The following is a 19,467-nucleotide window of genomic DNA, read 5'->3' as shown; positions in this document are numbered from 1 at the left end:
CCGCTTCCTTAGGGTTAGCCAACAGTATTGTTCTATTGACAGAAAGTAAGAACCGTTATTGGTTATTCGAGAAGTAGGCTCCTCTAAATTTAATTACGAGCCCCTTCGTAACATTACTGAATGTGAAGACAGATTTTCAATACCTTTAATGGTTTACAAATTTCTTGGGATAAACTTTTTTAGCTGACCGTTGTTCCCACGTGTTGACGTTATACACCGATTCCAGTTTAAAAGAGAACTGAAGGCTTCCCATAAGAATTTCGGTAAATTGGTTCTTAATTTCTCTAACACAGCGAGTTAACTTCCGCTGTGATCACAAGTTGAGCGGTCGGGCTTATATGCTGGACCATTACCACGATATTAATTAACTACATAATCACTCTACTAGGCAAGAGTAGCAAAATCAGCAGTTCAGTATTGTGTTTTCTCTTCCCCTTATTTCAGCCCTGATTATGCATACTGCCCTCCGAGGCTCGTTGTGGGAGAGGTTCTGTCAATGTGCCTGATTTTTTAATTCTGGACGTCGCCAGGTGTGCAGAGGGGTTTTACGAACACGTAGCCTAAGGCACGTATGGTAAACAAAGCCATGTTAATGGGCGAATACATTACTAGTTAAACACACACTCGATTATGAAAGGGACATTCAACGAAATGGATCCTCGTAAAGTTGTGCTGGAACAATATGAACAGGATAACATGGTAGTTGCCATATAAGTCAGAAACTTGGGCATCTAGGGCTGTCACTGTAATGTGCAGTCTCTGCTCTCCCAAACGCGCATGGATGAAATGCATAACCTGTTTTCTTCGCGCCAGTTCCATGCAATTCTTATGTCTGAAACGTGGCTGAGCAGCAAATGCCCCAGTTCAGCTGTTGACATAGACGGGTACGTCCTTCTACGAAATGACCGCGAGGGGAAAGGCGGTGGGGGGGTGGCTGCTTATGTTGCCAGAGACCTCAACCCTCAAGTAATTAGCCATTCACCTTCCGTATGAACGTAAACCAGAGTTTTTGTTTGTAGAGATAACACTGTCTAGAACGAGTAAAACGCATCAAGACCAGGGCTAGGGGTGTAGATAATATAGGCCATGAAATGCTCATGAAAATTCTCCACCACATCATTAATCCATTGGTGAATATTTTTAATTACTCACTGCAACAGGGACTTATCCGGAAATATGGAAAATGGCCATAGTTCGCCCGCTTCCGAAAATAAGACTGGCGAAGGACGTCGGTGACTATCGGCCGATTAGCATCTTATGCATATTGTCAAAAGCTTTAGAATTCATGGTTCACAAGCAAATTACCGACTATCTTATTCAACACAAGATTCTTGATATCCACCAGTCCGACTTTAGACCGAGACACAGCACTTGCAGTACATTAACACATGTGACTGATGACATAAGACAAGCTATGGACAACAAACAACTGACAGTTCTAGCGTTATTGGACTTTAGTAAAGCTTTCGACACTGTTGACAGGGACATACTTATATCCAAATTAAATACTTTAAATTTCTCCGCGAGTGCACTGCAGTGGATCAGATCCTATCTCACCGGTCGCCGGCAGTGTGTACTTAATAACAACAATGAATATTCAAATTGGCGTACGGTCGACGTAGGAATTCAACAAGGATCTGTACTGGGCCCCATATTTTTCTCTTTGTATATAAATGGCATATCTTCCGGATTAAAACACTGTAAATACCACTTATACGCTGATGACCTACAGATATATATATACACAGCAAACCCGAAAACCTACACTCAGAAACACTTCACATGAATGAAGACTTGATGACCATAGATATATGGGCCAGAAATCACGGATTAAAATTAAACCCATAAAAATCCCAGGCAATAATTATTGGTTACCCTAAATTACTTTGCAAACTCAATCGAACAGCGTTACCACAGTTGTCCATAAGTGGTACTCCCATACAGTATAGCCAAAATGTAAGAAATCTTGGTATAATATTTGACGAACATCTGTCCTGGTCTGCCCAAACTATATCTGTGTGTAGAAAAATATACGGAACGCTACGCTGTCTCAGTAAATTCAAATTCACTTTCCCTTTTAAACTAAAGAAAATTCTTGTTGAATCACTCGCATTACCTCATTTTGATTATTGCGATATAGTTCACAACAACCTAGGAGTAGACTGCGGAAGGAAAATTACAGCGTGCTCAGAATGCTTGTGTAAGATTTATCTGTGGACTTCGTTACGCTGACCATGTCACACCGTCTTACACGCGGCTCGGGTGGCTTCGCCTGCAAGAACGACGCACACTTCAAACTCTTTGCTTCTTGCATACTATTCTTAAAAGTTCTCAACCAGCCTATCTCCGTGATCGAATGAAGCTCCTCTCCACAGACCATAACAAAAATACCCGATCCTGCAGCACCATGTGTTTATCCCTTCCTGTACACAGAACAGCACTCTACACGAAATCATTCACCGTTACCGCAGGCCGACGATGGAATCTCTTAGCAGTGGACGTCAGAAGCATGTCCAGCAGCTTAGCTTTTAAACATGCCTGTGTCGAAATACTAGGTAAATGACCTGAAAACACCTACTCCTACCGACTCTTCATCATCATATCCCTCTCCCTTTCACAGATATTCTTCTTCTTCTTTTACTTCTTACTAATCCTTCTCTTCACCTCTCAACTGAAGGCGATATTTCGGTGTACTGTAGAAATGTATATATTTTCTAAATGTTTTCTTAAGTAGTTGTTATAGAACTCATTATTCATAATTATATTCTTAATGTACTCTACGTACGATTTATATTATATAGATGATATGATCTTTTTAAGTGTGGTTACTTTTGTTAATGCTATTACTGTTATTATTGTTCATATTATCATATTATTATCATCAGTAGTTCTTATTAAGTGTTCTAGGTTAAGACTGGTTAAGTGTAAGAAAGGGAGTACATCCCTAACATTGCCAGGATAAATAAAACATATTAATTACTTACTTACTTACTTACTTACTTACTTACTTACTTACTTACTTACTTACTTACTTACTTACTTACTTACTTACTTACTTACTTACTTACTTACTTACTTACTTACTTACTTACTTACTTACTTACTTACTTACTTACTTACTTACTTACTTACTTACTTACTTACTTACTTACTTACTTACTTACTTACTTACTTACTTACTTACTTACTTACTTACTTACTTACTTACTTACTTACTTACTTACTTACTTACTTACTTACTTACTTACTTACTTACTTACTTACTTACTTACTTACTTACTTACTTACTTACTTACTTACTTACTTACTTACTTACTTACTTACTTACTTACTTACTTACTTACTTACTTACTTACTTACTTACTTACTTACTTACTTACTTACTTACTTACTTACTTACTTACTTACTTACTTACTTACTTACTTACTTACTTACTTACTTACTTACTTACTTACTTACTTACTTACTTACTTACTTACTTACTTACTTACTTACTTACTTACTTACTTACTTACTTACTTACTTACTTACTTACTTACTTACTTACTTACTTACTTACTTACTTACTTACTTACTTACTTACTTACTTACTTACTTACTTACTTACTTACTTACTTACTTACTTACTTACTTACTTACTTACTTACTTACTTACTTACTTACTTACTTACTTACTTACTTACTTACTTACTTACTTACTTACTTACTTACTTACTTACTTACTTACTTACTTACTTACTTACTTACTTACTTACTTACTTACTTACTTACTTACTTACTTACTTACTTACTTACTTACTTACTTACTTACTTACTTACTTACTTACTTACTTACTTACTTACTTACTTACTTACTTACTTACTTACTTACTTACTTACTTACTTACTTACTTACTTACTTACTTACTTACTTACTTACTTACTTACTTACTTACTTACTTACTTACTTACTTACTTACTTACTTACTTACTTACTTACTTACTTACTTACTTACTTACTTACTTACTTACTTACTTACTTACTTACTTACTTACTTACTTACTTACTTACTTACTTACTTACTTACTTACTTACTTACTTACTTACTTACTTACTTACTTACTTACTTACTTACTTACTTACTTACTTACTTACTTACTTACTTACTTACTTACTTACTTACTTACTTACTTACTTACTTACTTACTTACTTACTTACTTACTTACTTACTTACTTACTTACTTACTTACTTACTTACTTACTTACTTACTTACTTACTTACTTACTTACTTACTTACTTACTTACTTACTTACTTACTTACTTACTTACTTACTTACTTACTTACTTACTTACTTACTTACTTACTTACTTACTTACTTACTTACTTACTTACTTACTTACTTACTTACTTACTTACTTACTTACTTACTTACTTACTTACTTACTTACTTACTTACTTACTTACTTACTTACTTACTTACTTACTTACTTACTTACTTACTTACTTACTTACTTACTTACTTACTTACTTACTTACTTACTTACTTACTTACTTACTTACTTACTTACTTACTTACTTACTTACTTACTTACTTACTTACTTACTTACTTACTTACTTACTTACTTACTTACTTACTTACTTACTTACTTACTTACTTACTTACTTACTTACTTACTTACTTACTTACTTACTTACTTACTTACTTACTTACTTACTTACTTACTTACTTACTTACTTACTTACTTACTTACTTACTTACTTACTTACTTACTTACTTACTTACTTACTTACTTACTTACTTACTTACTTACTTACTTACTTACTTACTTACTTACTTACTTACTTACTTACTTACTTACTTACTTACTTACTTACTTACTTACTTACTTACTTACTTACTTACTTACTTACTTACTTACTTACTTACTTACTTACTTACTTACTTACTTACTTACTTACTTACTTACTTACTTACTTACTTACTTACTTACTTACTTACTTACTTACTTACTTACTTACTTACTTACTTACTTACTTACTTACTTACTTACTTACTTACTTACTTACTTACTTACTTACTTACTTACTTACTTACTTACTTACTTACTTACTTACTTACTTACTTACTTACTTACTTACTTACTTACTTACTTACTTACTTACTTACTTACTTACTTACTTACTTACTTACTTACTTACTTACTTACTTACTTACTTACTTACTTACTTACTTACTTACTTACTTACTTACTTACTTACTTACTTACTTACTTACTTACTTACTTACTTACTTACTTACTTACTTACTTACTTACTTACTTACTTACTTACTTACTTACTTACTTACTTACTTACTTACTTACTTACTTACTTACTTACTTACTTACTTACTTACTTACTTACTTACTTACTTACTTACTTACTTACTTACTTACTTACTTACTTACTTACTTACTTACTTACTTACTTACTTACTTACTTACTTACTTACTTACTTACTTACTTACTTACTTACTTACTTACTTACTTACTTACTTACTTACTTACTTACTTACTTACTTACTTACTTACTTACTTACTTACTTACTTACTTACTTACTTACTTACTTACTTACTTACTTACTTACTTACTTACTTACTTACTTACTTACTTACTTACTTACTTACTTACTTACTTACTTACTTACTTACTTACTTACTTACTTACTTACTTACTTACTTACTTACTTACTTACTTACTTACTTACTTACTTACTTACTTACTTACTTACTTACTTACTTACTTACTTACTTACTTACTTACTTACTTACTTACTTACTTACTTACTTACTTACTTACTTACTTACTTACTTACTTACTTACTTACTTACTTACTTACTTACTTACTTACTTACTTACTTACTTACTTACTTACTTACTTACTTACTTACTTACTTACTTACTTACTTACTTACTTACTTACTTACTTACTTACTTACTTACTTACTTACTTACTTACTTACTTACTTACTTACTTACTTACTTACTTACTTACTTACTTACTTACTTACTTACTTACTTACTTACTTACTTACTTACTTACTTACTTACTTACTTACTTACTTACTTACTTACTTACTTACTTACTTACTTACTTACTTACTTACTTACTTACTTACTTACTTACTTACTTACTTACTTACTTACTTACTTACTTACTTACTTACTTACTTACTTACTTACTTACTTACTTACTTACTTACTTACTTACTTACTTACTTACTTACTTACTTACTTACTTACTTACTTACTTACTTACTTACTTACTTACTTACTTACTTACTTACTTACTTACTTACTTACTTACTTACTTACTTACTTACTTACTTACTTACTTACTTACTTACTTACTTACTTACTTACTTACTTACTTACTTACTTACTTACTTACTTACTTACTTACTTACTTACTTACTTACTTACTTACTTACTTACTTACTTACTTACTTACTTACTTACTTACTTACTTACTTACTTACTTACTTACTTACTTACTTACTTACTTACTTACTTACTTACTTACTTACTTACTTACTTACTTACTTACTTACTTACTTACTTACTTACTTACTTACTTACTTACTTACTTACTTACTTACTTACTTACTTACTTACTTACTTACTTACTTACTTACTTACTTACTTACTTACTTACTTACTTACTTACTTACTTACTTACTTACTTACTTACTTACTTACTTACTTACTTACTTACTTACTTACTTACTTACTTACTTACTTACTTACTTACTTACTTACTTACTTACTTACTTACTTACTTACTTACTTACTTACTTACTTACTTACTTACTTACTTACTTACTTACTTACTTACTTACTTACTTAAACCACGTGAGTGTAAACACGTTACGGAATGAGAATTCAGAAGCGTTGTTTCGTAATCTCAGCATCGCTGTTTAGGTCATGTCGTCATGTCATATACTGCCTGTTGTGGTATACAGACCATGAAGACCTCAGGAGGGTTCGGGAATGGGAGGTAAAGAATTCCTTCTTTTCCAGACTCCACACCGAGTGGAATAGAGTGGTTAGCTCCATGCCCGTCCAACGTTGCTCCAGTCCGTCGTAGAGTTAAGCAAATCTCTGCATCAGTATCACTTTAAAAGTGGTAACCTCATTCCTAAATTTCTCATCGTTAACGCACCATTCAAACACATATTTTCGAGTATCACTCGAAATTCATACACAACCAATATTATAAACTTGGAATTATCTCAAAGCTAATTGGATGATGTTTAATGAAATTGTCGTGTTGTAAGAATTTTTAAGTTATAGACACGGGGAGAGGAAAATGGCATATTTAAGTGCCATAGCTCTGAGTGCCAACGTACTGGGAGTTCGAAGACATGCTGCTACTTGGAACCTCAGTCTGACACAAGGAAGATCTAGATAACTAAGGTTATGGTGTGAAGTTATTTTTTGTAGACGACACATTTCTCACTTGTGCACCTCCGTAGTTTGATGGCTAACGCTATTAGCTGCCGTTCTCGAAGACCCGGGTTCAATTACTAGTACCTCTAGAGCTTTAGAATGACAGGTGTGCTGATACGTGGTTTAAATGGTACTTCGATTTGGGGGTGTGCCTGAAAAGAGTTCCACTACCACAAGGAGAAGAGAACACGAGTTAGCCTATATCTCACCGTGTCTGTGTGTTGATGTATGTTCGAAAGACGGAATCTTTGCATTTTGTCGGTGAGGTTAACGAACATTGAGCACCAGCTAATGTTCACCTTCTCAGGTTCACACGTTACCGGCTCCTAAGTTCACTTTTAAAACACAGTTTTATTTATGTTTTCACCCGGTTCACGGCGTGCTGGCAACTGTTACTATCGTAGAAAACTTGAGATTTGTTGAATCTGAACTAGGAGAAAAAGGAGGCTTTTAATGTAATTCATGAACATCAAGTTTTGTTAATTGAGTATAGATATATCAAAGAGCAAATTAAGATCATAGTTACTACTAGCAAAATTACCGGCGCTTCGTTACGATATTCTACATTGTATGCGGATATCGAAATAAATTACTTTACCTGCAGTGAATAACATTTTTTTTAAATTGCATGTCTCTTACCTTTCTCCGAGAAACGGCATGGGGAGGTCCCCATACGTTGTTTCCAATGTAAAGTGTGAATTGCGGAGTTGTGATGATAACGGCAGGCTCACTTGCCTACTGCCATTCACAATCGAGTTGTTAAGTTTACATTGTAATGGCAGGTTCCATTGCCTAATGCGGGGTCACAATCGATTTGGACAGTTTTCGTTACAATCACAGGCCCCCTTTATACCTCCAGACAGATTCGAGTTGAGGAGTTTTTATTATAATGGCAGGCAACTTCCCTGCTGCCAGTCAAAATTGAGGTGTGCCGAATGCCCATGTCTTGTCCTTAAAGTTAAGAAAAGTTGTTCCCTATCACGTATAGCCAAGGTGTAATTTAAGTTAGGAGTATTTTCTTTACCGCGGACTGAGCGCGCCTTGGGATTTATTGATTAGCTTGGGTACCTATGTGGTACACATAAAGGGACAATACATATTTTTCACGTATCAGTTTCTGTCGTAGGCATCTCAATACTTCCGGCCTTAGTACCCTGTCATACGCTTTCTACAGATCAATGAATGCCGTCGACAAGCTGTTGTTTTCTTCTACACGCTGTTCTGCTAGAACTCTAATATAGGTATGAAATTATTATTACTATTTCCAATATTAATATTTGTTCAAGTTATCCTATCAAGTGTTTTATAAGCTCATTCTTGTACTTATTTCTTGTACAATATTTCGGCTCCTTGGATGAATGGTCAGCGAACTGATATCCTTGATTTAGAGGGACCCGGATTCAATACCCGGCGGAGCCAAAGATTTTAACTACGTATGGTTAATTCTTCAGGCTCAGCGACTAGGTGTTTGTACTCGACTTAATACACGTATCATCTACATACAACACAGCACACTAATAACCACCACCAAAACACACGTAAGATTGGCGTTAGGATGGGCAACCATCCGTAAAATTGAGCCATATCCCAATAAAATAGGGAAAATCGCCGAAAGAACAAGAAAAAGAAGAGAACTCACGTCGATGAGAGTAGAATAATTCAAAGTAAGAGATAAGAGCGAAATCCAGTTATTTAGGATAATAAATAGTAAAATGTAGAATAATGTAATTTATTCAGTGTGATCAGTCTGACAACTTCTTATAATAATGGTTCATTCAAATTTTGGATATTTCGATTCCTTTTGGATATCCTTTGAACTTGGAATTAAGAGTTTTTGTAGGGTAGTATGCAGTTCAAGTACGGAAGATACACTACACGTCATCTTGTGTGAGTGGAATGAAGCTTCTGGATACTCTCCTACTTCATTCTTGAAGGTATAACTGTAAAACTAGCACATATTTCAGACGAAAACATCACGCTCAGTTTGTTAAATTGTGAAGGACGGTACAGAGCAAGTATAACTTTCCCCCTCCTCTTACAACTTCATCTGAAAGGGGAGCTCATGAATGGCTCATGTGATAGCACTACTAATCAAGCGGAAGTTAAACATAATTGTTTTGCCTCGGGGAATCATTTCGTGAAAGTCTCCCTTCCCGAGTAAAATATAGCTTAGAGCAGTTAATTTTTGTCGTCATCCGGACGTTTTTCAGAACACACGTGAGAGAAAAAAGGCCGTAGATTTTGAGATAATATAGCCAACGTATGTATTGTAAGAATATCATATCATAAAAGCAGATCTTATAGGACCGCTAAGATTTTAGACTTTTTGTATTTTTTCAATTTATATATATTTGCTAGTGGCTTTACGTCGCACCGACACAGATAGGTCTTATGGCGACGATGGGATAGGAAAGGCCTAGGAGTTGGAAGGAAGCGACCGTGGCCTCAATTAAGGTACAGCCCCAGCATTTGCCGGGTGTGAAAATGGGAAACTACGGAAAACCATCTTCAGGGTTGCCGACAGTGGGACTCGAACCCACTATCTCTCGCATGCAAGCTCACAGCCGCATGCCTCAATATAATACAAACGTGAGATCATACATTTCATATAAACTAATCGATTGATGATGATTATGATGATGATGATGACGATGATGATGATGATGATGATGATGATAATGATGATGATGATGATGATGATGATGATGATGATGATGGACAGCACTGTGTATTCAGTGAAAAATGGAGACGTGGATGCTGAAAAGTATGATAATAGTTTTATGTGGTTTCACTTCACTAACTACTTGTAGGCCTACTGTATGGTTTTCAAAGACGCGGAGATGCCGGAAATTTCATACTCAAGAGTTAGTTTAAATACAGGTAAATCTAATTTGACACCGGGCGAGTTGGCCGCGCGGTTAGAGGCGCGCGGCTGTGAGCTTGCATCCGGGAGATAGTGGGTTCGAATCCCACTGTCGGCAGCCCTGAAGATGGTTTTCCGTGGTTTCCCATTTTCACACCAGGCAAATGCTGGGGCAGTACCTGAATTAAGGCCACGGCCGCTCCCTTCCAAATCCTAGGCCTTTCCTATCCCATCGTCGCCATAAGACCTATCTGTGTCGGTGCGACGTAAAGCAAGTAGCAAAAAAAATCTACCTGGATGAGCCTGGAGTGTTTTAGCACCTCCAAATACGATCAGACTGAGCCCGTATCGGACCCGCCACTTTAGGCTCAGAAATCCAATCCTCAACCATTTGAGCCATTCAGTCCGGCGTCACACTATCTGCTCCTATCTCAATGTTCATGATGCGTGAAACAGCACGCCCAAATGTTCACCATGGATACCCAATCATAAAAAGGGAGAATATAATAATTCTTAGTTCACTGCTATCATTCAATACAGTGTCCGGCTCCATGGCTAAATGGTTAGCGCGTGGGCCTTTGGTCCAAGGAACTCCGCGTTCCATTCCCGACCGGGTGGGGGATTTTAACGTTCATTGGTTAATTCCGATGGTTCGGGGCAGGGTTGTGTACCGTCTTCAGCATTAGAATTCATCATATGACCCCATTCATGCAGACGTGCAGGTCGCTTATCAGGTGTCAACTCGAAAGACCTGCACCAGGAGGCCATATGACATTATATTATACACTGACTGACAGAGCAAATGCAACACCAAGAAGGAGTGGTCAGAACTTGATGCCAATTGCAGGGTAGACTGACGTCACTGAGGTATGCTCATGATGTGAAATGCGCCGCTGTGCTGCGCACGTAGCGAACGATAAATGGGACACGGCGTTGGCGAATGGCCCACTTCGTACCGTGATTTCTCAGCCGACAGTCATTGTAGAACGTGTTGTCGTGTGCCACAGGACACGTGTATAGCTAAGAATGCCAGGCCGCCGTCAACGGAGGCATTTCCAGCAGACAGACGACTTTACGAGGGGTATGGTGATCGGGCTGAGAAGGGCAGGTTGGTCGCTTCGTCAAATCGCAGCCGATACCCATAGGGATGTGTCTACGGTGCATCGCCTGTGGCGAAGATGGTTGGCGCAGGGACATGTGGCACGTGCGAGGGGTCCAGGCGCAGCCCGAGTGACGTCAGCACGCGAGGATCGGCGCATCCGCCGCCAAGCGGTGGCAGCCCGGCACGCCACGTCAACCGCCATTCTTCAGCATGTGCACGACACCCTGGCTGTTCCAATATCGACCAGAACAATTTCCCGTCGATTGGTTGAAGGAGGCCTGCACTCCCGGCCCCGGCGTCCGCTCAGAAGACTACCATTGACTCCACAGCATAGACGTGCACGCCTGGCATGGTGCCGGGCTAGAGCGACTTGGATGAGGGAATGGCGGAACGTCGTGTTCTCCGATGAGTCACGCTTCTGTTCTGTCAGTGATAGTCACCGCAGACGAGTGTGGCGTCGGCGTGGAGAAAGGTCAAATCCGGCAGTAACTGTGGAGCGCCCTACCGCTAGACAACGCGGCATCATGGTTTGGGGCGCTATTGCGTATGATTCCACGTCACCTCTAGTGCGTATTCAAGGCACGTTAAATGCTCACCGCTACGTGCAGCATGTGCTGCGGCCGGTGGCACTCCCGTACCTTCAGGGGCTGCCCAATGCTCTGTTTCAGCAGGATAATGCCCGCCCACACACTGCTCGCATCTCCCAACAGGCTCTACGGGGTGTACAGATGTTTCCGTGGCCAGCGTACTCTCCGGATCTCTCACCAATCGAACACGTGTGGGATCTCATTGGACGCCGTTTGCAAACTCTGCCCCAGCCTCGCACGGACGACCAACTGTGGCAAATGGTTGACAGAGAATGGAGAACCATCCCTCAGGACACCATCCGCACTCTTATTGACTCTGTACCTCGATGTGTTTCTGCGTGCATCGCCGCTCGCGGTGGTCCTACATCCTACTGAGTCGATGCCGTGCGCATTGTGTAACCTGCATATCGGTTTGAAATAAACATCAATTATTCGTCCGTGCCGTCTCTGTTTTTTCCCCAACTTTCATCCCTTTCGAACCACTCTTTCTTGGTGCTGCATTTGCTCTGTCAGTCAGTGTATTACTACACTCTAATGATAAACATATATTATACTAATGCTGATTCATTTAAGTTAAAAGGTAAGTTTCTCTGTTTTATTGCTCAGAAACAAAGGAACAGAGCTCACTGCAATTTTTTTTTTTGCTAGTTGCTTTACGTCACACCGACACAGATAGGTCTTATGGCGACGATTGGATAGGTCTAGGAATAGGAAGGAAGCGGCTGTGGCCTTCAGTAAGCTACAGGCCCAGAATTTGCCTGGTGTGAAAATGGGAAACCACGGAAAACCATATTCAGGGCTACCGACAGACAGCGGGGTTCGAACCCACTATCTCCCGGATGCAAGCTCACAGCTGCGCGCTCCTAACAACACGGCCAACTCGCCCAGTAGCAGTCTCTTTAGTGTCTGTTAGTGTGTAGTCAAATACTAAATGAATTCTAACTGTGTATCCACTTCTATATCGTTGTAATATATGTGTAATATTGTTCCTTTGGTGAGTTTTGTATTGCATAGTGAAAAATCCACAGCCTGTTTCCAGTCATTCGACCGGGTCAGGAATGGAATGAATGAAGCCCCTATCTAGCGGCGAGAATAATAATTGTGCCGGCTACCGAAGCCTCTGGAGCAATGATTAATGAATTATAGATGAAATGAAATGATAATGGAGAGTGTTGCTGGAATGAAATATGACAGGGAAAACCGGAGTATCCGGAGAAAAACCTGTCCCGCCTCCTCTTTGTCCAGCACAAATATCACATGGAGCGACCGGGATTTGAACCACGGAACCCAGCAGTGAGAGGCCGGCGCGCTGCCGCCTGAGTCAAGGAGGCTCTTATTGTATAGTATTGAATCAAAATCTCAAAAAATCTATTATCACCGCACTTAAGTTGGTAAACGTTCAACCGTTACTTATCGGTAGAAATTCGCTCAGAGAGCATCAAAAACGCACCAATTTTTTTCTTTCAGTTTTGATGTATATACTCCACCCGCTATATCCCACAAACCCAGGTACTTTCTGTAGTCTGTACTCCCCCCCACACACACACACTTTTAATTGCCAATCGCCGCTACTGGTTGTCGCAAAACAAAAACCCTCACAAACCTGTGACTGTAGGGGTTCTGGTGCCAGGTTCAGGCCTTTTTGTATTATATTAATAGATCTATCCGTTTCAGTACCTTGGGTGTAATATACAGTAGTTGATTCCTTACATTATCTGCGGATAAACATTCACAGATACGGATAACCATTCGCGGATGCGGATGAAGGAAGTGCGGATGCCAATAATATTTTGTATATCCGCGCAGGTCTCTAGGGATAAACTCGAACTACTGTCATAGATGAAGAATGATGAGGTGCTGCATCAACACCGTACGGATCTGATAATGTCACTGATGAAATGGTGCGAAGGAAGATACGTGCTACCCCGAATCACTTTCACAAACGACTCAACGAGCAAGACGTGATTTGCTATCGTCAGGGAATAAACTTAATTAACGCTATGATGAATGCCCGAATGACTTTTGTGAACATGTTGAAAATAAAGGAGAAGTTATGATATAAAACAGCGTATTTAATTCTGACCTATGTTTACTTACTATCCAATAATACATTATGTAACGTTACTTTTTGACGTACGTATTTTACCCACTTTATCAGACTGGTGGGTGTTGTAAGGCTGTTCGCCTTAGCTGTGGAGTTCATTAGTGCTAGGCCTCTCTCCGTTATCTTGAATGCTTACGGGAGAGGTAGGGAAATAAATCAAAGCTTTGGCTTACCCCTACTCTCCGCCAATCCACTACGCACATCCCTCACACACAACGATAAAACATTAATATGTATGAGGTCATGATATCGCTTTGAGCTGATACATCGAATGAATAGGCATGTGTACACTGTCTTTATGGTGATTCATTTTATGGAACAAACCAAGTAATATATTACCATTACAGTAGATTTATATATAGTTGTACCCATACGTTCTTATTTTTTGTAAACAGCAGCAGGAGGGGCTCGCGACTTTTCAATACTCTTCCAAAAACATTGGTCAATCCACAGTGAACTGGAAAAACGAATGAGTGTGTTAGCAGATCGCTAAAAGATTATTCCCTCCTATCAGACGAAGCTGATAGTAGTTGCACCTATCTGTTGATATCGTGATAATAGCCAGAGGACCTCCGGTTTTACCTGGAATTGGACCCAGAAGGATGTGACTTTTCATGCGTTGGCCGGAATTCGAATCACGACCGCCTTGGTAAAAACCCAGTGACAATCACTATACTACAACGACCGAGCTCGATAGCTGCAGTCGCTTAAGTGCGGCCAGTATCCAGTATTCGGGAGATAGTAGGTTTGAACCCCACTATCGGCAGTCCTGAAGATGGTTTTCCGTGGTTTCCCATTTTCACACCAGGCAAATGCTGGGGCTGTACCTGAATTAAGGCCACGGCCGCTTCCTTTCCACTCCTAGCCCCTTCCTGTCCCATCGTCGCCATAAGACCTATCTGTGTCAGTGCGACGTAAAGCAACTAGCAAAAAAAAAAAAAAATGTATTATATATATATATATATATATATATATATATATATATATATATATATATATATATACTACAACGCCCTCTCCAATTGACGAATTACACTGACTACGCTAATATTTGTTTCATGATGTACGACATTGCCAACGGCCATAGCGTGTTGAATACACCGCAGTTAACCAACATTGGGTGTGGTCAGTACTTGGTTGGATGGCCGCTTGGGAAAACCGCATGCCGTTGGGTCAGTCTACCTGCAGGGGCTGCCTAGCTAGAGGTGGTAGAGGCCGTACCCGATTCAATCGGAAGGGCATGGGTTCGATTCCCGCCCGAAAGTCGAACAATTTAAAAATCTAAATTTTCACTTCTGGAGAGACACATGCAGTGTTGCCAACCCATAAATATTTTCTACGCTAATTTTTAGTTGAAAATTCCGCTAAATTTCGAACTGAAGCAAAACAGCATATAGGCCTATCGGCTGTTTTAATAGAGGAGATTAACTCATCACTCACTGCCCTATATGCTCTGAAGCAGATGTGCTGGTCTGAGGTCCTGTGGTTTCATTTATGAAGCCACATGGTACTATTCCTTTTCAGAATATATGCTGGCAGTTCAAAGAGCAAAGCACATACGGAAATGTTTTAATCTGTTTCGAAAGTTACTTTCACTTTCATTAGCGTTTCATTTATTTGATAAGTGCGGAAAGAAATAATGTCTAATAATTTCGCACATATATTGCACTGCCAATAAATGCACCGTCCATGTTTGGGATCACATACCAAACAGAACCTGACGTCAAAAGAAACACGATTTCAAACACGACACTACCCGGCTCATCAAGAGTAACGATTGCAACAAATTCTGGTTGAGGTTGTTGGCCAGAGCGGGTCTCCTAAACCAGGGGCGCAACGAATGTTATACGGGCCCGCCTCTAAAGATTAAATTACGGGCTCCCTCAAATAAAATCACCCTGTGGGTGGGGGTGGTAGAATAACACCCACGGTATCCCCTGCCTGTCGTAAGAGGCAACTAAAAGGGGCCCCAGGGGCTCTGAACATTGGAGCGTGGGTTGGCGACCACGGGGCCCTCAGCTGAGTCCTGGCATTGCTTCCACTTGCTTGTGCGAGGCTGCTCACTTTCATCTATCCTATCCGACCTCCCTTTGTCAACTCTTGTTCTTTTCCGACCCCGACGGTATTACGTATGAAGGCCTAGGGAGTCTTTAATTTTCACTCCCTTCGTGGCCCTTGTCTTCCTTTGGCCGATATCTTCATTTTTCGAAGTGTCGACCCCTTCCATTTTTCCCTCTGATTAGTATTATATAGAGGATGGTTGCCCAGTTGTACTTCCTCTTAAAACAATAATCACCATCACCACCACCTCAAAATGTAAAATCTGTGAATAAAACCAAACTCCATAGCGCAACAGCGCCGAAGGGCCACGGCCTACCAACCGACCGCAAACCTATGAATAACTAATGCAAATTAAATCACAGCAGGAAGAAGTAATGCAATACATTATCAATTTACGTAAGCAAATGGATTATTCATTATTGTAAGATTTCGAAGAAAATATTTAAAGGTTCTTATAATTACATGCGAGCTTTAAGTTGATGCCATCGTGGTCGGAACATCCAAATGTTGTCATCAACTCATCAATAACATCACAGGGAAATTGAATTAAAATTACCAATCTCTATTCGCTGACAGGTTTACAGGACGCGTGTGCGTGGGATGATCAGTCTCCGATAAGCCTTCCAAAAATATAAACTCATGCTCCGCATGTGTGAATGAGTCATGCACTTAAATGCTATTACTTAGGAAATGCATAGATTAATACGTACAATGCATCACGCGCCCACACGATTACGCGAAGCGCTATGCTAGTGTTTACCTAACTCACCTAATTTACCAAATGATAAATTAAAATCCACCAGAATTATATTATTATTATTATTATTATTATTATTATTATTATTATTATTATTATTATTATTATTATTATTATTATTATTATTGCAAGGAGTCTGCAGAAATGAGTACATGGTTAATTTCTGGGGAACAGAGGTGACCGGGCATAAATTTAACCACTCTCTCTCACTTAGTGTCGACAGTGCAGATAGCGCAAGACTTTACCTTTCACTGCTCTAAGACCTCTATGGCTCTGGCTTTGTAGTCCGTTACATTTTTTGGTACATGTATTTTTATAATTTTCTTCAACTGGAGACGATCGTAGGTACTTTCTATAAAGATTTAAAACAGCGTAAATCGTTCCTTGGGAAGGAAATGAATTCTGGTGGCATTGCTTATATCCTGAAAGCGATTTCGAACTCCTTTACCAAAAAAAGCGCAAGCAATAGAAAAAAAAACATAATATTTAAAGAATGTGATCTGTATTGTTTGTTTATTTATTTGAACCTTCAGAACAATAACCATCGTCATCATCATTATGCCTGTCTAGTTAAACGCCAAATCGGCCTGTTCTCACTAGAGAAAGAATATGGTGAAGTACTTCCCGTAATTCCTAGACCGTGAATGGACCCGGAAGAAGCATATGTTTCCTCTGTAGGCGAATGGGTCTTCATATTAGGGAATGACAGGGGAAATTCTCAAACGTCAGAAGAGGTGGCGATTCACTGATAAGACCTCAGCATCAGTGGAAGGAAGTTAAGATTTTACAATCCCAGAGAATACATACAGCCTATGCCAACCAATATTGTTTTATTAGGAAATGATGCGTTTACTCTTTATTTTATTTTACAGTTCGCTTTACGTCGCACCGCAGAAGATAGGGCTTAAAGCGGCGATGGAATAGGAAAGGGATAGTAGTGAGAAGGAGGCGGCTGTGGCCTCAAGTAAGGTGCAGTCCCAGTATTTCGCTGTTGTGAAAATGGGAAACCACGGAGAAGCATATTCATTGCTGCTGACAGTGGGGTTCGATCCTAACCGCACGGCTATTTTTACTCATTCTAGCTATTCGTTTCTACAAATGACTAATTTCACTAATCTTTGACACATGCAGATTGAACATAAAAATATTGCGAGAGAGAATGGGAAAAATATGGAGACTTTTTCCCTCGACGGATACCACTGGACTGGAATGAGCAAGTGTATAACCTTAGACACGTCGTCGTTTTAGGATTGTGACAGATACTGCATAATGTTTGTAGCAAGATAATTATGTCCTTAACCACACGGTGTATGGAAAACTAAATGTTGCACATTGTGCACATTTTTCCTTTTATTATTAAAAACGTCTGGTAACCAGAATAATTCAAATCAGTTCAATAATCCTCTTGTGAGACGTGATATGTTATACAACAGTACAATTTTAAAATCTAAAAAAGTATCTCCATAACTCAGACACTGTTCATGTCTCGCTGTCACCGTCTCACTCCGTCGACGTTGAGGACACACAGTCCAATAATAATAATATAAAAAAATACCGAGCTCGATAGCTGCAGTCGCTAAAGTGCGGCCAGTATCCAGTATTCGGGAGATAGTAGGTTCGAACCCCACTGTCGGCAGCCCTGAAAATGGTTTTCCGTGGTTTCCCATTTTCACACCAGGCAAATGCTGGGGCTGTACCTTAATTAAGGCCACGGCCGCTTCCTTCCCACTCCTAGCCCTTCCCTATCCCATCGTCGCCATAAGACCTATCTGTGTCGGTGCGACGTAAAACAACTAGCAAAATAACAATAATAATAATAATAATAATAATAATAATAATAATAATAATAATAATGTCCCGCATGAGCATTTCAGCCTTGTTGTAAAACTATCGATGTGAGGCTGGTGTATTTGGGCCCTATCAACTATTAATGGACTGAAGGCTCTGCAATTTGAGCTACTCAGTTCAGTGACAATCCGTCTAATCCTAGCTCCGAGTGTTCCACTTAATATTTTTGAATAAAGTGATATCTCACATTTGTAGTTAAAATAGTAGCAGGCAAAACACGTAAGAAATTACGAGAAATCGTTGTGATTCATCAAATGAAAAATAGTGTAAGATATATTACCTACGTAAAAGATTTTGATATGATTATCACTAATCACAATATTAACATATCTACCATACACTGATCACACAATTAAGAGTCTTAAATTACAAACCTCCTTGCCCTTAGTGATTTTAAATTTCTGTTGCTTTCATATTAAGTAACGGATAATATAAGGATACAATAGAACTTTTGTTTGTCTGATCCTAATTTAGGACGTGGTATAGACAATTTCATATACCAGATGACTGAATTAATGTTCTCTCAATGAATATTTTAAACTTTAGTTTCACATACAAGACCACTTTATCCTGATCCAGATTGTAATTCCGCTCGGTAAAGGCTCAGACTATGTTCATTTTATCGGAGGACACCTTCAGCTTCGTTCCGCTTGTCAAGAGAGAGAAACCCT

This window comes from Anabrus simplex, chromosome 1 (genome assembly GCF_040414725.1).
Source record: "Anabrus simplex isolate iqAnaSimp1 chromosome 1, ASM4041472v1, whole genome shotgun sequence".
NCBI classification, from domain to species: domain Eukaryota; kingdom Metazoa; phylum Arthropoda; class Insecta; order Orthoptera; family Tettigoniidae; genus Anabrus; species Anabrus simplex.
Note: the sequence above shows the minus strand (reverse complement) of the source record.